At 36.8% G+C, this 17,015-nt stretch overlaps 1 long non-coding RNA gene and 2 pseudogenes across 2 annotated transcripts in view; 1 reads left to right on the top strand and 2 right to left on the bottom strand.

Moving 5' to 3' along the window:
• The window catches only part of LOC134485543 (polyubiquitin-like), a 192,056-nt pseudogene that overhangs the window by 109,508 nt on the left and 65,533 nt on the right, over nucleotides 1-17,015 (bottom strand).
• LOC134478874 (uncharacterized) overlaps nucleotides 1-17,015 on the bottom strand; it is a 95,717-nt gene that overhangs the window by 33,862 nt on the left and 44,840 nt on the right. Inside the window, exons 3-5 of one of the 2 annotated variants that reach the window (XR_010063673.1) lie at nucleotides 5,784-5,871; nucleotides 5,436-5,464; nucleotides 340-2,442 (exon numbers count right to left, since the gene is read on the bottom strand). This is a non-coding gene — a long non-coding RNA (uncharacterized LOC134478874). The remainder of the gene's footprint in view (nucleotides 1-339; nucleotides 2,443-5,435; nucleotides 5,465-5,783; nucleotides 5,872-17,015) is intronic. The other variant, XR_010063674.1, reaches the window with a different exon arrangement.
• LOC134485550 (ubiquitin-like) lies at nucleotides 13,319-13,652 on the top strand (annotated as a pseudogene).

The raw sequence follows: 17,015 nt of genomic DNA, 5'->3' as shown, positions 1-17,015 counted from the left end.
AACTTGGATTTAGATGCCTCTAAATCTGGAGGGGTTTGTCTCCTACCGAGAAGGCAAAATGTTCCCCTTCAGAAATTTGAAGTAGATTGTATAATTTTACCCTCTTTGTCCTAGTAAAAAAAAAAATAAGGCCAGAAAATAAATTAAATTGTAAACATGTGTATGTGGGGGCTGTGTCTTTATTAAATTATGTGTGAATATTTGCATGTCTAGGGTTGCCTGCAGAGACTAGAAAAGGAAGAGTATTAGGTCCCTGAAACTGAAATTACCAGTGATTATGAGTCATCTTGTTCTTTGACTCTAACATGGGTCTTCTTCAAAAGTAGTACATGTTCTTACCTTCTCCGTCATCTCTCCAGTCTCCTGTAAAAATAAGTTAAAAAATGATTTCTGTTGCCTAAAGACAAGGAGGCTGAATGAATATAATGATTCTGAGGTTATTTTTAAAGATGAAATTCATTATGATAGACAATGGGCATAATATATCTAAAACTAAAAAAAGATAAAGTGCAAACAATAAGGAACAGTGTGCTGTATGAGAGATGTTGCAGGGTTAAAAATGACATGAAACTTTCTAAAGAGGCTTGAGTCTGCTTATAAGGTCGCAGTACTTTGTATGTACATGTTTATGTGGGGGTACATATGTCTGCAGGTGCATGTCCACAGGTGTGAATAAGGAGGTCAAAGGTCAATGGATATCATTCTCAGTCACTCTCTACTGTATTGATTTTCTGACATGGTCTCAAGCTGACCATGGGATTACCAATATAGCTAGACTGGGGCTCTGTCAAGCCACAGGGTTTCTTTCTTCTCCATTTCACAGGCACCAGGATGATTAGCTTGGAACACAGTCCCATGACTTTTTACATGTTCTCTGGAGACTGCACTCAGATCCTCATGCATGTATCAGAAATAATTTAGCAGAGTTGCTACCTCTTTCTGGCAGTGGCCATGTAGCTGCTGCAAGGAATAGCATATGAGTGCTTCAGTGACAGTATTCTACTGTGGCAATTCCATGGAAACCACTTCTCAGTTGATAAGGTAAATTTGGTGGCCTTTATATTTAGTACCAAGTTTGCATGCCCTACAAGCTCTCCATTTCTTCATTGTACTGCATATAGTCATTATCAAAATTGTATCACTTCATCAGTCATGGACAAGGCCATCTGGAGTCACACTGACTTACACTGTGGATGATTCTACATTTTTCTGAAAACTCTTTCAAGGGATAAAATGTTCGCCACCTCTTTTTGTGTCTATCAATCCTCCTGATGTTACCATAAATCCTGGGAATTTGAGACTTATAATCATATCTGTAGAGAAGTACCCAGTCACACTGAGCAAGTCTGTGTCAGTTGTAGAGAGAGGTAGGTCCTGCTTACAAAACTGTTTTTAAGAAGCTATATCTGACCAGTAGAGACATGGAAAATGCACAGATTATGTGGGATTGATAGAGTATAGTATAGTCTTTCGGAACTGGTTTAGGCCCTGGAAGCTCTGTTTGGTTGGCATTGTTGTTTTGATTGGGTTGCATCCTCCTTCAACTGTTTCAATATTTCATCTAATTCCCTCCAAGGGTGTTGCTCTCAGATCAGTGGTTTGCTGATAGCATTGACTTCTGTATTGGACATGCTCTGGATGTGTCTTTCAGGAGAGATCTATATCCGGTTCCTTTCAAGATGCATTTTATAACATCATCGATCTTATCTAGTATACATATATACACATACATATACATATATATACATATATATACACATATATACACATATATACATACACACACATACACACACACATATATTCACACACACACACAAACACAAATGAGTATTTACAAACAGATAAGTAAGGTAGAATACATTATTCTTTGTATTATTTTATATTATCATATGTATTTATAACTATGCTCACATAAAGAAAAACTATTGTAAGTAACTAAACATCATTTAAAAGATGGTAAGAAGTAATACGTATCTATATAAGCAATGGAAATGGAGAAAAGTACACAATTACACTGTGAAATTATCTCTTTAAATTGTTTTTAATGAGTTTTTAAATAACCATACCACTAACTTTCAATTTAAGTCCCCAGGAATTAAATTCCTAAAGCATATTGTACCATAACTGACATGGATAAATCCTACCTCATAGTAACTAGTACTTTTTTAAATAGGCAAAGACATATTTGTATCCATGAAAATACATTGTTTCAGGTAGCACAATTTAAATTTTCAATCTCCTCCTTCCTCTCCAGCCTGTCAACAGCCTTATTTTCAAATGTTTTCCTATTTCCCATCCTTTCCTTTTCACTTCCTCAGTCAGGTTCTTCCAATGAAATTTAGGTCTTATATGCAGTATTCCTGCTTAGCATAATCTTCTGTGAATATGTAAGAGATATACTCCTTTCCATGGTCCTTCCTCTTATGTTCATTAATGGACCTGGTGAAATTCAACAAAAACACACTAAGAAGTGAAATAAATGGTATAGTGACTTGTTTTCATATAAATCAAGGATGTAATTACAAAATATTAATTTTAAATTAATAGGCTAAATAGCAATTTTGTGCTACAACAAATAAAAGCAGTTTTTCAAAAAACAAAACTAAACAAACAAACAAACAAAAAGCAAAAACAGGGTATGTTGCAAAACAAAGCAGGTGAGCCCTAAACTATGACATTTAGGAAGCAGATTTTGTTCTGAAAATATTTCCGCCTATATTAATGGAACCAAGATCATACATGCTTCAGAAGCAAGAAGTATACCATTTGAGTGTGCACAGTATTGTAATCTGTATTGACAATAAGTCAATATTAGTTCCTAAATCCTATTTGAGCTGATATAAAGGTAGGGGAAGAAAAGTATGAAAATGGCGGCCACCACATTCTCAAAGCAGAAAAGGTAAGATATTCCAAAAACAGGTAGAAAACGTTTACTGGGAGTCTAATCCTGATGCTGAAACCAAAGAACCGGAAAAGAAAGTCATACACCATCATCTCTGATGACCGTAGGTGCACAAGGCATTAATAAAATACGTGTAAACCAAATGCAGTAACACAAACAGATTTCTCATTAGGTTTAAGGCAACTTCATCCCAGAGATGGAGGAAAGCGTCAATACATGAGAATTAACATAATCTACCACATAAGTACAAGTACCATCCTATGGCATACATAAAAGACCTTTGATAAAATACAGCCTCCATTTGTGAGGAAAGTCCTGCAGAGAATAGGGATACAAGGGATTTATCTCAACTTGATGAAGGCAATATACAGCTAAAGTCATCCAAAAGAGAGAATAATTCAAAGTACTTGTGTTGGAATCAGGACCAAGACTAGGATGTTCACTTTTCTCACTTCTCAACATACTTCTTACAGTGTCAAGCAATTAAACAAATCAAGGTAATGAAGCAAATACAAATGAGAAGGGAAGAAATCAATATATGTTTATTTTCAGGTTTTAAGATTCTATACATAAAAACTAAATCATAAAAAAAAAACTCCTAGGGCTGATAAATATGGATAAAAGTTGAAAAACACAGAGTTAAAGCACAGGAATCAGTATCCTTTTTAATATACAAAAGACAAACACAGAAAGCAAGGGGGCAATACTATTCTCAATAAACTAAAACAAAACAAAACAACAACAAAATACTTGAAATAAATATGACAAAGGAATGTGTGCCATGAAAACTGTAAAACACTAAAGAAATTCACTGAACATATTCCTGCTTAAGAAACAGCTAGAGGTGTTTCTTGCCCTCTTGCTAAGAGCAGAAGAATAAATAATACTCTGTTAGTACTCAGTGGCTTCCGGGTTTTTTCTTAACATTCACATCACCACAGAGAACTACAAACAAATAAGAAACCTCTTAAGTTATTGAGAAGCAAATCCCAAGCTTCATGCATTTTTCATGTAAATAAAATAAATTATTTATCAAGTTTAAAATGGAGATAGGATGTAGTATGCACCCTCCCCCCCCCACGCCCCCCTCCCCCACCCCGATTACCACAGTCGTGTGGATGTTACTTAGTGTGACAGCTCCAAAGACTATGTGTCCTGAGGACTTGATGCTGTTATGCTGTTATCAAGTTCTGATCTGTTCACTGCCAGCAAGTTCCTCATAATCTAAGAATTATGGGAAAATTCTAAGGTGCCTCAAATCACTCACTGGCCAACACATCTGGCACTAACAATTGATTTCTTATGCACATTTTTGCCCTCAGCTTCCTGATGAGATTTATTAAGAATTGCTCTTGAGTAGATACTCATTCTGAGGATTTAAAGTAGATATGACTGATTTTTATATAAGTGGTTACATCTGTGAGTCTTTTAAGAATACTTTTTAAGGATAAATAATGAAATAATTACTCCTGTCTTTGTCTAGAAGAAAACTAAAACAATTACATTGCAATTTAATGCTGCTTGAAAGATTTGGCTGGGATATATAAGTGATGGAACAAAGAATAAAGCACAAGGGTTAGGGCATCCATCAACTATGTGTATCTGTTAAGGCTTGTGTATGATGAGCTGGAACACTGTTCCTTCTACCATCAACTCTGTGTGTGTGTGTGTGTGTGTGTGTGTGTGTGTGTGTGTGTGTGTGTGAATTTTCTCTCTTCCCTGGTCTTTCTCACTGACCCCAAGGAGTTAAGAGTTCATAGGTTTTTCGCTGATCAGAGAGAGTGCCAACCCCCAGTAACTTAAGCTTTGCTCCCTCAGAAAACTGTCTGTTGAGTAACATCTCGAGTCGCTGGCTGCCTGTTGCAGCATCCCCATAGCTGTCTGGATCCACCCCAATCAAGAGCTTTAAGCACTGACTCCCAATGGCTGCCTGCCTCATTTTACCCACCACACAGATGCCAACATTGGTCATCAGCAATAGTAGAAAATTGTTTACTTTTAATTTAAAAGGAAATCGAGTTTCATCTTAATTTTCTGTGTGTTTTCTTGAATATATGTGACTGTGTCCGTGAAGAGACAGACTGCCCAGAAGGGCAGTTATGAACAGTTGTGAGGCGAGTTTTTCTTATTTGTAAAGACTGACGAATAATGCCTCGCCAATGCCATTCAAATAAAAAAAGAAAAAGAAAAAGAAAAATATAGCTTTCAATTTCTTATCATTTTATACCTCAAGGAAGCTAAACATGACAATGCCTATTACTATTATTATTATTATTATTATTATTATTATTATTATTATTATTATTATTATTATGGTTTTCACCGGAGGTCCACTAGGGACTATTATGTTATTTAAAATTCTTTACATGGTAGTATAGATGAAGGACTCAGACTAAAATATTTCCTTTGTAATATATATTTCATAAGTGGAAATTGTAGAACTGACTTGCTAGGCTTAATCTTTCTAAAAATATAAAAAAAATCAACTATCCATTAAGAAATAGAACTCACTTAGCTTCTCCATACCTACCTTCATAGCCACAAGAAGCAATTTCATCTCTAGAAAAAAACAGAAGCAATTCAATTTCTTTGCGTAGAATTGGGATTCTTACTCACTGATGAATCTGATATTAGGTCTGCATTAAAATAAGATTTAATCATTATGTTAAAATATATTTTCCATAAATGTTGTTAAGGAAATATGGTTTCTATTATTTTCAGGTGCAAATATTTAGGTTCCAAACACCTGCACGAATGGCCATACTTAGTACAAAAACTAGTAAAATTGATTTTTTATTTTTCAGCAGTGTTCAGACAAAAACGCGTCACTATAAACTCACAGTATCATGTTTTAATAAATGTAAACCATTCTGTTTACCTTGTCAGAAAGTCCCTGGGGTAGGCAAGGGTGGAAGTGGTAAGGAGGATGAAGACCATCTCCTTGCTTAGGAGAACTATGCAGCTCACTATAACAGGAAAAACAGAAAAGAAGTTTCTTGGAATGGTTATTTTTTCTTTCCTAAAAGAACTTTCTATAGAACTTACAACTAATATGTTAAAGAAATTTCAAGTTTCTGCCAGCCATTTGATTAAACAAAAACTTACTAATCATTTTTAGGAAGTTTGGTTTCCTGTTTCCCATATCCAGAAACTAAATCAGTGTAGCTTGATAATCTCATCTATACACTACATCCATACCCATATGCGTGCGCGCGCGCACACACACACACACACACACAAATATATGCACATTATGTAAACATTTTTATATACTATAATGACACTTTATCTTAAACATTAAAGTTTTTCTTTTACACACAGGTAAAAACAGTCTAACAGCATTATTTTCTACTTGTCATGAAACAAGTGCACCTTCAACTAAAAAACCTGAGCTCAATTTGTCAGTAGTAACTGCTTTACAGAACATAATTCCAGTTTCGATAGAAAAACAGCTTACCAGCATTTGTAATATCCAAACCAAATTTGCAATCTCACCCAGATGTATAAATGTGCCCGGCACCTGAACCATAAAGAAGTCCATTAATAATGGATGAGTATATTAAAGAAATTGGTCATTGCTGTCGATAATACTATTAGGTTAAGCATGATGTGTGCTTTTATAGAACTTTTTCTGCTACAAACAACACTGTTAGTAAAGCAAGACCCAAATCTATCACTTTAGCTAATTCCAAACAAAGCTATTCTGTGTACACTGCAGTAGCACAGAGGTTAAAAAACTACTCACTGCCTCTTTTTCACACATATTGAAACACCTCAATGCTCTATGAAAAACAGCAAAGTTATTGCACCACCAGAAATGCACAGTACAATATCTAACTTCATTTCAGTAGAGCATGAGACTTAATCTCATGGTCAAAGGCACCAATTAAAAAAGGAATTAAACACTCTAACTAGTCCAAATAAAAGACACACAATCCAGGTACTTTATTTACAAGTCATAAGCCTAATTGGGCAGGTTTACAGCTATACTAACCTATTTCCATGCCATAATGTCCCTTGTTACTTGCTGTTTTTCCAGGCCATATGCTCAGGGTCCATCTCCTCACATGATGGCTTCCTCCTCCCTTGGTCTCCTCTCTCTTGAGACCCTCCAATCCATCCTCAATCCCACCTTTCTTCTTCTATTGCCTAATCTCAGACTCTATCCATTTTTGATGAGTTAAACTAAGAAGCAAAGTTTACAAAGCATCACTTGGGGTACTTGAGGATCTGCTCCTCAGGGCTTCCAGATCTTGGGAGCCAGTATGTAGGGAGCATTTAAATACAAGAAGCACCATGCCAACCCCACCAATAACTTTTCCTTATCTGACCAATAACCATCAACATCTTTACCTAATACGCAGCCCATACAGATATTTTCATATCCTAGCACCCATAGCTATGGCTTCTGGTAAAATGTAAGTACGTGTCACATTCTTACAAACTCAAGACAAACTGAGCAGATCATCCAGTGTTTTCACAACAGTCCACTATTTAATCTGCAAGAATTTAAGGGTCATCAATAACAAACCAACAGAAAATGCCACTAAGCAAAGACAACAGCCATGATATATTATATTCCAAAGTTACAACCATGAATTAAGCTTTAAAAGGAAGTTATTACATAACCGTTATATTTTAAAGACTTTTAAAATAAGAATCTCACTTGGAAATAATGCATAGTTCATCTTTGACTACTGAGTGTGGGCCATGCATCCCCACTGCCATGGCCTTAGAGGCAACACCAAAGTGTTCCTCTTCACTGGGCTAGCTGACCAGCTCCACAGTGCAGCAGAGTGCATGGGTCTCTCCACAAGCAGAGTGAGCTACTCTATGTGAGATTCGTGAAAATACAAGGATATACACTCCTCTCTGGAGGGCAAACTAGACAAGCACATGGAGAAAGGATGTGGAAGAATAGTTGGAGAAATCAGAGACCAGGACACAAAATTTTGAAAGAGTAATCACTGAGACTCAGTCTGTGACTAATAGAATTTAAATTGTTGCTCTTGTAGAATGAAAAGTAAAGTTGCTAACAGGGCAGAAAACATCTGCATCCTGGGAATCCAGGAAGGGTTTGTAAAAGGCCCCAAACATGTGCAGAGATTAAATAGCTCTAAACAGAATCATCAAAGAGATGATTCAGGAAACAGCACACAAAGGAAGTCACAGATGGATCAAATGCTCTGGTTACATTGACCTAATTTCTTAATATAAGGAACAAGAAATCAGTTTCCAAAAAACACGAAAGATGCTTCATCTGACAATACAAGTCAATATTAGACCTAATTTTTATAGAGCTAATGTGTAGAAGTCAAAGATACTAACTTCTAAAATGACTCTTAGTACATTTAATTTTTGTGTAATGTCTAATAATGACTCAGAGAATGTGATATTGGAAAAAAGTAGAAGAAAGGCATTTGAAAAGGAGTTTTAGGCACAGGTTTGGTTGTAAATTTAGTAAAAGACAATCTAGTCCTTCTATATCTAGCAAATACTTTTACAGGCTCCAAATGGGTCAAAGACCTTAAGATACAAAAATGAATGTCATAAAGTTAAAACAAGAATATAGTATCAAGGTATTATGACCACGTTTTTAAAGGAAAGGAATATTTCATTTTGTGGAACTTAAACATTTCCTCTAATATTTGACTTCTGGTGGCCCATCCAAAAGAAATGAAAAAGATATGAATTATAAAAGGATGTCAAATATTTTAAAAATCCAGTGGTTAATAAGATGCAGCTAATTAAGTAAGCAAAGAAAATATTCTGCTGCAAAACCATGCTTGGCCAGCCAGTGATGGAAAGCAAGACAAAAGACGATTAGTTTCCTGCAATTTTCAAAGAACAAGCACCTTCCCAGGTCAAAATCTAGATGGAGACTATTAAAACAAGCAGCGGACTTGGCGTCTACCCACCAGACTGAGCAACAAAGGAACTTAGAAACACCACCAAACATGCACAACAGTTTTTTTTCCCTCATTTTGACAGATGTTCACTAAGTATTTTCTTAGTGTTCAGCATGGGGCACGTACTGTGTACTTCCTTCACTTACACGTCCCTTGCTTTCTAGAACTTAAATTTTTATCTATTTAATAATACAAAGAAGGAAATTCAGAAAGAAAAAGCAACATGGTACACAAGTATGCTGAAGAAACTGACCACAAGCAATGAAACAAAGACTCAACAAGCTCAAGAAGTTATCCCAAGATCTACTGACACAAATCACTAATCTCAAAATTTTCTGAAAACATTTAACAGCTAATAAGAGCCCTAGAAAACTTGAAAAACTGAAACACATATAAATTTTAAATGTGTGTCTACAATCACCCTTCCCGGTGCACCGTGTAAGCAGATGATGGCAACTAAGAAAGACTAATTCCTGAAAAGAAATCCAGATGGCCAGATTCTGTTTTGCCTCAACAGGGTCATTTCTAAAATAACCATTGTTTTTTTTAAATCTGACAAAACAGGAAACAGAAGTACTGGGATAAAACCAAAATCTAGATCCTTTCTACTGTGCTATATGTCTATCTTCTCGTTAATGTGTTCCTAAAACTATGATTTCTTTTAATATTTGTGGTTTTACAATTTATTCTACAAGGAAACCAATAGGAAAGACTTGCCAATTTCTTTGGAACTGTAATGCAAGGTAGTAAAACAAATGAAGATCTTGTGATTGTAAAGGACTAATTTTCCAAGACGGTTATGGAAATATGTTTTCTAAGAAACCAACTCACTCAAATGAGGCATTTAGACTCTGGTTACAATAGTGGTTGTGTCCTTCCTTGAGCGGGGTTCCCTGCTCTGTAGCCTTCCCTTGAAAGTTCTGTTCTCTTGGTGTCATCTCCTGAAAGCCGAGGTTAGGTACCACGGTGTCTGCTTTTAAGTTCTATAAAATACTGAAGAATATAAACTTCAGTGTCTGCACGGTGGCATAAGCCAAATTGCTAATAGCTCATCTAGTTAATATGAAAAAATCATGCTTTCACTCCCAACCTAATTTGGTATTGAGTTCCAGGTGAACATCATCCTCCAGTTCCAGAAATCAAAACTATACAGTGGTCAATCCTCAGCTTTAGATTTTGTTTGGATTCATGTTGTCACTTGTGGAAGTTTGGACCTGGTTCTTCCTCCCAGACCCATGCATCCAGAAATAAGACGGTGACTCAAAATATATTAACAAATACCTTGGCCAGAGAGCTAGACTCTTCTCTGACAAATTCTAACCCACTTACTCAAATCTACATTCCGCCATGTGGCTCATTACATGTGCCCAGGAACCACGGGTCTGTCTGGTCACATTTTCCAGGGCAAGTCTCTCCGACCTGGCTCTATCCCAGAATTCTTTCTGCCTTCCGGATGTCCCACCTTCTATTCTATCCTTTCCTATAGGCCATAATTTTTTTTTAACTGAAAGGTGATATATCCATACAAATGCACAAGATACTCTCTCTACAGTCGCTAGCATTCTTAAAGCCTTCAAAGAGCCAATTATTCCAATTCTACTTTTACTTCTAATGCACCAACACCAACACCAACATTCAGAGACCATCCATGGGAGGACTATTGCTTTAAAGAACTTATGTGCACCTGTTTTTCCTTTCAGTTTATTCTGGTAATAATGCCACTCCAGCAGGGTGTTAGCATCAGGATGAAAAGGTGTTCTATGTAGACCAGGCTGGCCGGGAATTCATAGAGGTTCACCTGCTAGGATTAAAAGCTTGCTCCACAAACATGGCTCTGATGAACTGACTCAATCTAACAGCAGCAGAGTCAGTTTTCTGTAGCCTTTGATTTCTTACAATGAAAAACAGGCAACTCGGATACCAGGTTCAGATTGTAGGAGAAGAAAATGAGACAAAAAACTACAATCAGACTTTTGTAATTCTGGTATAAGTAGGTATAAATAGATTTAGAGAGCAGGGGGCTCAGAACAAAGAGACATATAGCACACAAGCTCTCCTGCCTCACTACATAAGTCAGACAAAAGAACAATAGACCAGAAGGTAAGTGTCCCTAGCCTAAAATCAATTCCTTTACATTCAAAAAAATCCCTTTCAGAGCTGAATCAAAACTACCTAGGTATAGGTACTATACCTAGGTATAGGTATAGTTACTTCCCAACTAAAGTCTTGTTGGGAATCTAGAATTTTCTAGTATTTTCACATAAGGGAAAAACTGACGTTCAAACGAAACTGCAAATGTAGCTATCTTGTCCAGAAAGAACTAAAGAAAAATGCTAAATAAATGCTTCTAATACGAGTAAGTAGTACACACATAAACCTGAAATTTCATTTGCAAAACAGACTGCCCAGTTGACTCAACTCAATGATACAGAATTATCCAAAACCCAGAAGTTATTATGTTTACCTACATTAAGGGAGGAGAGTTATTTGAACAGAAGAGAAAGTCTGAAGACACAGTATAGCAGAAAATTCCCCTTAATGAGCAATAAAAAGATATAGAAAATATCCAGAAACTCTCACCTATATGAGATAACAGAGTCCTCAATTTAACACACTCTCCTCTGTATATTTCAACATACACTAATGCAGTAGGATTCTAATTTCTCAATACCTGTGATAATAAGGGGTAGCCAATTTGAACAAATGAATAAATTTAATTGAGAAAAAAGAAAATACTTTTGAAAGAATATATTGTTATCATTTCAGACACACACACACAGACACACAGACACACAGACATATACATACATACACACTCTCTCTTATGTATCAATTTTTTTAAACAAACAAGAATACAGATCGTTAAGATCTCTTATACTTCTTACACCCAGGAGACAAAGAAGAAAACAGTATCAACATGCCTTCCAGAGCTCTGATATCTGGGTGCCCTCAATACTGACATATTGCCTAAACGGAAAAAAAAGAGTATTCAAACTCAAACTAATTCTTCTCATTAAAGACATATTTAGTCAATTTTAAAAAATCACATTTAAGAATAATGTTAACATAATGTAGAATATATTATGGACTGTACACCACTTTAATAGATGAATTTCCATTTCTTCAGTTTTCTGATAGAATGGTAAATCATTTCTAACAATAGCATAGCATTATTTCCTATTCTACATTCTAACCTTCTTCCTTTAAGATTATAATTTTATAAGATAAATCTTATTATACAATTTAGTTATGTGTAGTTTCACCAATTTAGCTTTGATAAACTCCATTCTGCACAACTCTACAAATTTTATTTAATGAAACAATTACAATGGCTACTACTACCCAATGTTGTTGATAAGTAATAAAACACAAGAGGATTACAAGGAGTTAGATTAATTCTCACAACACTATAGGGAAAAATTACTATCACCCACAACTTTTATATTAGTAATATAAGTTCAACAGCTGGTGAGTGCCCAAATTGGAATTTATTTCCAGTCAGTCTGATTTCCAAGCTCTTAAATTATCATACTTGTTGTTATTGAAATCTCTTTGTAATGAAGTACCCACCACACCCATCAAAATACAGCACACAAAACTAAAACAGTTCCACTTAGTGAGATTTAATGGGAGAACAAGACAATTGAAAGGGGCGAGAGAAAGAAGAGAAAAGAATGAAGAGAAGAAAGAGCATGAGGGCAGAAGAAGTCTGCCTTTCATTTGGAATATGACATAACTACTCCCACGTGGAGTTGGGATTTGGACCAAAGGAATACTGGGAAAGTAGGGCTGTTTCCATGTCAACAGTTACCAAATAGTGTTGCTGCTCAAGGCAATTCCTGATACCAACAATACTGCTGTTATAATTCGACATATTTCAAAAAGAAGTTTACAAAAAACCAAAGTCTATATACACAGGGAATTGTTCTTTCATTATAAGCTGTTACTAGTTCTACCCCATGACTATTATATTTATGGAGATGAAAGTAAATATTATCTCATAAGGAAAATTACTGACTTACAATGACCAGAGATTGTTAATAAGGATTATTATAACCCAACTATTAGGATAAGACTACTTTATAATAACATTACTTCTAATAATCCCCCTGGTGTTCCAAAATATGATGTTACAGGTCCTAAAACTGCCACCCATTTCTACGTGTCTCAAGCTCTGGCCGAATCTTTCGTGCACTGTGACAGCCAATTCTGTGAAAAACTGACTCATAAAAGGCCAGTGAAAGAAGAACACAGACTGGAAACAATTACTAAAAAGTCTATTTAGTCCCAAATCAAAGTACACCTGCCTGTTAAGAGAGAGCAAGCAGTGAAGATCCAGATAAATATATTGAAAATGCAAATCATACCAGCCCTCAACAAACACCGAGAAGTCAACAAAATGATCTAAGTATTAAAAAGAAAAAACAAAACAAACAAACAAAAAACCCAAAAGCCCCAACCCACTCTTTCTCTTCAACAAGGAGGCCAAATAGCAGATGCCAACATGCAGATCTTCATGAAGACCCTAATGGGCAAGACCATTACTCTTGAGATTGAGCCCAGTGACACCATCAATAATGATCCAAGACAAGGAAGGCATCCCACCGACCAGCAGGGCAGATATTCGCTGGCAAACATTTGGAGGATGGGCACACCTTGTCCAACTACAACATCCAGAAAGAGTCCACCTTCCACCTGGTGCTGCGTCTGCACGGTGGCATCATCGAGTCATCCCTTTGTCGCCTTGTCCAGAATTACAATTGTGACAAGATGATCTGCCACAAGTGCTACTCATGCCTGCACACAGTGTAGTCAACTGCTACAAGAAGTTCAGCCACACCAACAACCTGAGCCCCAAAGAAGGTCAAATAAGGCTGGGGCCATACCTGGCCTGTGACCCTGTGACCAAATAAAATCCATTGACTTGTGCAAAGAAAAAAAAAGAGAGAGAGAGGGAGAGAATGACAAAGAAAAATATCAAGCTGGGCACAGGACTTAAACCCTAGCATTCAGAGACAGAGGGCAGGCACATCTCTGTAAGTCTGAAGGCAGCCTGGTCTACAAAGTGAGTTCCAGGACAGCCAGGGCTATACAGAAAACCCTGACTCAAAAACAAAACAAAATTCTGACAATTAGCTTTCCTGTGTAAAACCATTATGACTCTTTAGGATATCCAACAAAAATTCATGTATTGGTGGCAAGAAACACACTGTTAACGATGAATACTCTATGCTGGTACAGAACACCAGACAAACCCACATTTGGAAAACAGCTGTGTAAGAAATATAGTAAGACACACGTTTAAACAACTAACATTATTGGATTTTGTACTAAAAACTGAGATCTTACGAGTAAACTGTAAGTGGTTTGGCTTGATGCTGCTTGTATATTATTGTTCATATTGGTTCCTCAAGAGAGGTTGCTCCCACCCCACAAGCAGAGCATCATGTACTTAGGTGATGCTATGTGAACCTTCTCTCCACTTTAATAGGTCAATAAAAGGTTAGAGCCTATGATTGGGTAGTGGATAGGAAAGGTGGGACTGGAGGTTCAGGAGGGGGTGGCAGGTAGAAGGAGAAAAAGAATGAAGGAAGAGGAGTGAAGGAAGCCACTATGCACCAGAATCCAGAGGCTGGGAGAAACCAGAAATAATAAGGAGTCTTAGAATTGGGAAATAAGTTAGTATTGTATTAGATATGCCCAATCTAGGCATATAACTTATTATTAAAATATTTGGATTGTGTGTCTTTTACATGGGCTGTTAGGGTTGGAAATTTTAGTACCAAATTGACAATGCCATGTCTGGTTTAGAACCAAAGTAACCTGATACGTAAATCCACCCCCATCCACTGAATATTAACAACTAGGGCTTCACTCTAAAGCTGCTTCAGGGTGGAAATTAAGCATGAATCTAAAGGGTGTACAGAGAGCTAAATGAGATGCTCCCTGCCCAAGCCCCAAGCAAACCTAGGCAACCAGAGGTACCACACCAGCCCTGAGCTGGGACACAAGGTGGCGCCAATGCCACAACATAGTTGGGGTTTCCTGAATCTGAGAGAAAAAAAAAGACAGGAAGTCAAGGTTGCCTGAGATGAGGCCTTCACAACTGAAAATTAGCAACTGAAAACACAGCAGGTATCTTTCCAAAGCTTTCTCACAGATAACAATGGGCTGGTCTAGGCATCTCTCTCCCAAGTCAACCTTCCCAAGCACACTTTGATTTCCAACATCCCTCCACTTCTAAACAGGGCACAGGACACAGGTAGCAAGACCAGCTATCTCAACTGCTTACACTGCAGGCTGTGTAACATCAATACACAGGCTGAAGGCTATACAGGACAGTCAAAAGACCTAAAGGGCTCAAAACAAAAAAAGCCAAGGGTCTTTCTACAGTCAGCCCCTCACTACTAGTGAAAGAACCGAAAAGGACCTTAATGTCCTAAATCAAACACCATAAGGAAACAAAGATAAAAGAAACTTCAGACCAAATATAAGAATTAAAATAGTACCACTGCACTCTTTTCCTCCTTCGCTTTTTCCTACATAAGGTGCGATAGAGAATTGAGGAGTTTCTTAAGTAGTGAATATAAAAAGCAGTGATTTTGTTTTTAACATTCTTAGCTTCTCAGAGTATGTATGACCAAATCTAAGAAATTAAATTTGCCAAAGTATGTTGAACAAAATTTTTGCATTTTCAACAGGCTAACACTAAGAGCTGTACCAGAATCCACTCTGACATAACACTTTACCAGCAAAACTTGTAATTATAAACAGTATGATCTGCTCTCGTTAAGCAAATATCTTGATTTATTAGTACTTAACTTTAACTCAACGAAAAGATAAAATAGTTAGATTCAGTCATCACAGAGACAACAACAGTACAATTAATACAGTAGTGAAAATGTAACTCTACCTTATGTCTATATAACAAGGAACTATAGTAAGGACTAAAGAGGGCTAATATTGCACATACCTTAAGAGGCATGGACCTGGGCAGGAGAGATAGCTCAGTGGATAAGAGGTCCTGAGTTCAATTCCCAACAACCACACGGTGGCTCACAACCATCTGTAATGGGATCTGATGCCCTATCCTGATGTGTCTGAAGACAGCTACAGTGTACTCATGTTAATTGATTAATTAATTAATTAATTAGCCATAGACCCAGAGAAACAAGGTGAAATCATCTAAACCAGTATGAAGACAACCAGGCAATCAAGCACAGTGATATATGAAGAGATCTTAAATGACAAATATGTATCTGTCAACTGCACGGGTTAAAAAAAATGACACTGACATACATATTGACAGCAATTTGCTGTCAATTGGGGGCAAACATACACAACTATGACCATCAAGAAGACTCAAAATTAAGAAAAATTTGGGTAGTAATACTCAATAAAGAAAGACAAGTGCTAAAATGATCAGAAAGGAATAAATCTAGATTGGGTAAATGAAAACTCAGACAGAAATTATTTGGTGTAAAAAAAAAAAGGAAAATAAAGTTAATTAAATAAATAAATAATTGGGGGCCAGAAACAGATGGAACAATCTCACTGGGCAAAAAAAAGTAGGTGAATAGGTGTCTTACACTTTTATTGCTGTGAAGAGACACTGTTACTGAGTCAACTTTGATAAGGAAAACTGACATTGGGCTGGCTTACACTCTCAGGAATTTAGTCCATTATCACCATGGCCAGAAGCACAGCAGCATTTAGGGAGGCATCCTGCTGGAGAAGGAGCTGAGAGTTCTACATCTTCATCTGAAGGCAGGAGCAGGAGACTGTGTCGACACTGGTCATAGCTTGAATATAAAGACCTCACAGTCCACTTTCCCAGTGACCCACTTCCTCCAACATGGCCACACATACTCCAACAAGGACCCACCTCCTAATAATGCCACTCCTTATACGACAAGGATTTAAGCATATGAGCCTATGGTGGTCATTCCTATACAAATCACCACAGCAGATAAGTCTTCAGACAGGGAGTTCGTAGCTAAAAGTATATAAAAATTAAAATTTCCAGATATCTTCACCAACCCACACGGCAAACTACTCATTCATTCCAGAGACTAGACCCAGGAAGAGTAGATAGAGCTGGTAGAAGAGGCAACCAACACAAAGGAGTAACTCGGTGATACCCTTTCTAGACTGACAATTATGGCCCTTTCCTGACCTTCTTTGACAAATCTAAAAATATT

The sequence above is a fragment of the Rattus norvegicus genome, chromosome 2, assembly GCF_036323735.1.
Source record: "Rattus norvegicus strain BN/NHsdMcwi chromosome 2, GRCr8, whole genome shotgun sequence".
Taxonomy (NCBI): domain Eukaryota; kingdom Metazoa; phylum Chordata; class Mammalia; order Rodentia; family Muridae; genus Rattus; species Rattus norvegicus.
This window is presented reverse-complemented; position numbering and strand designations above follow the sequence as displayed.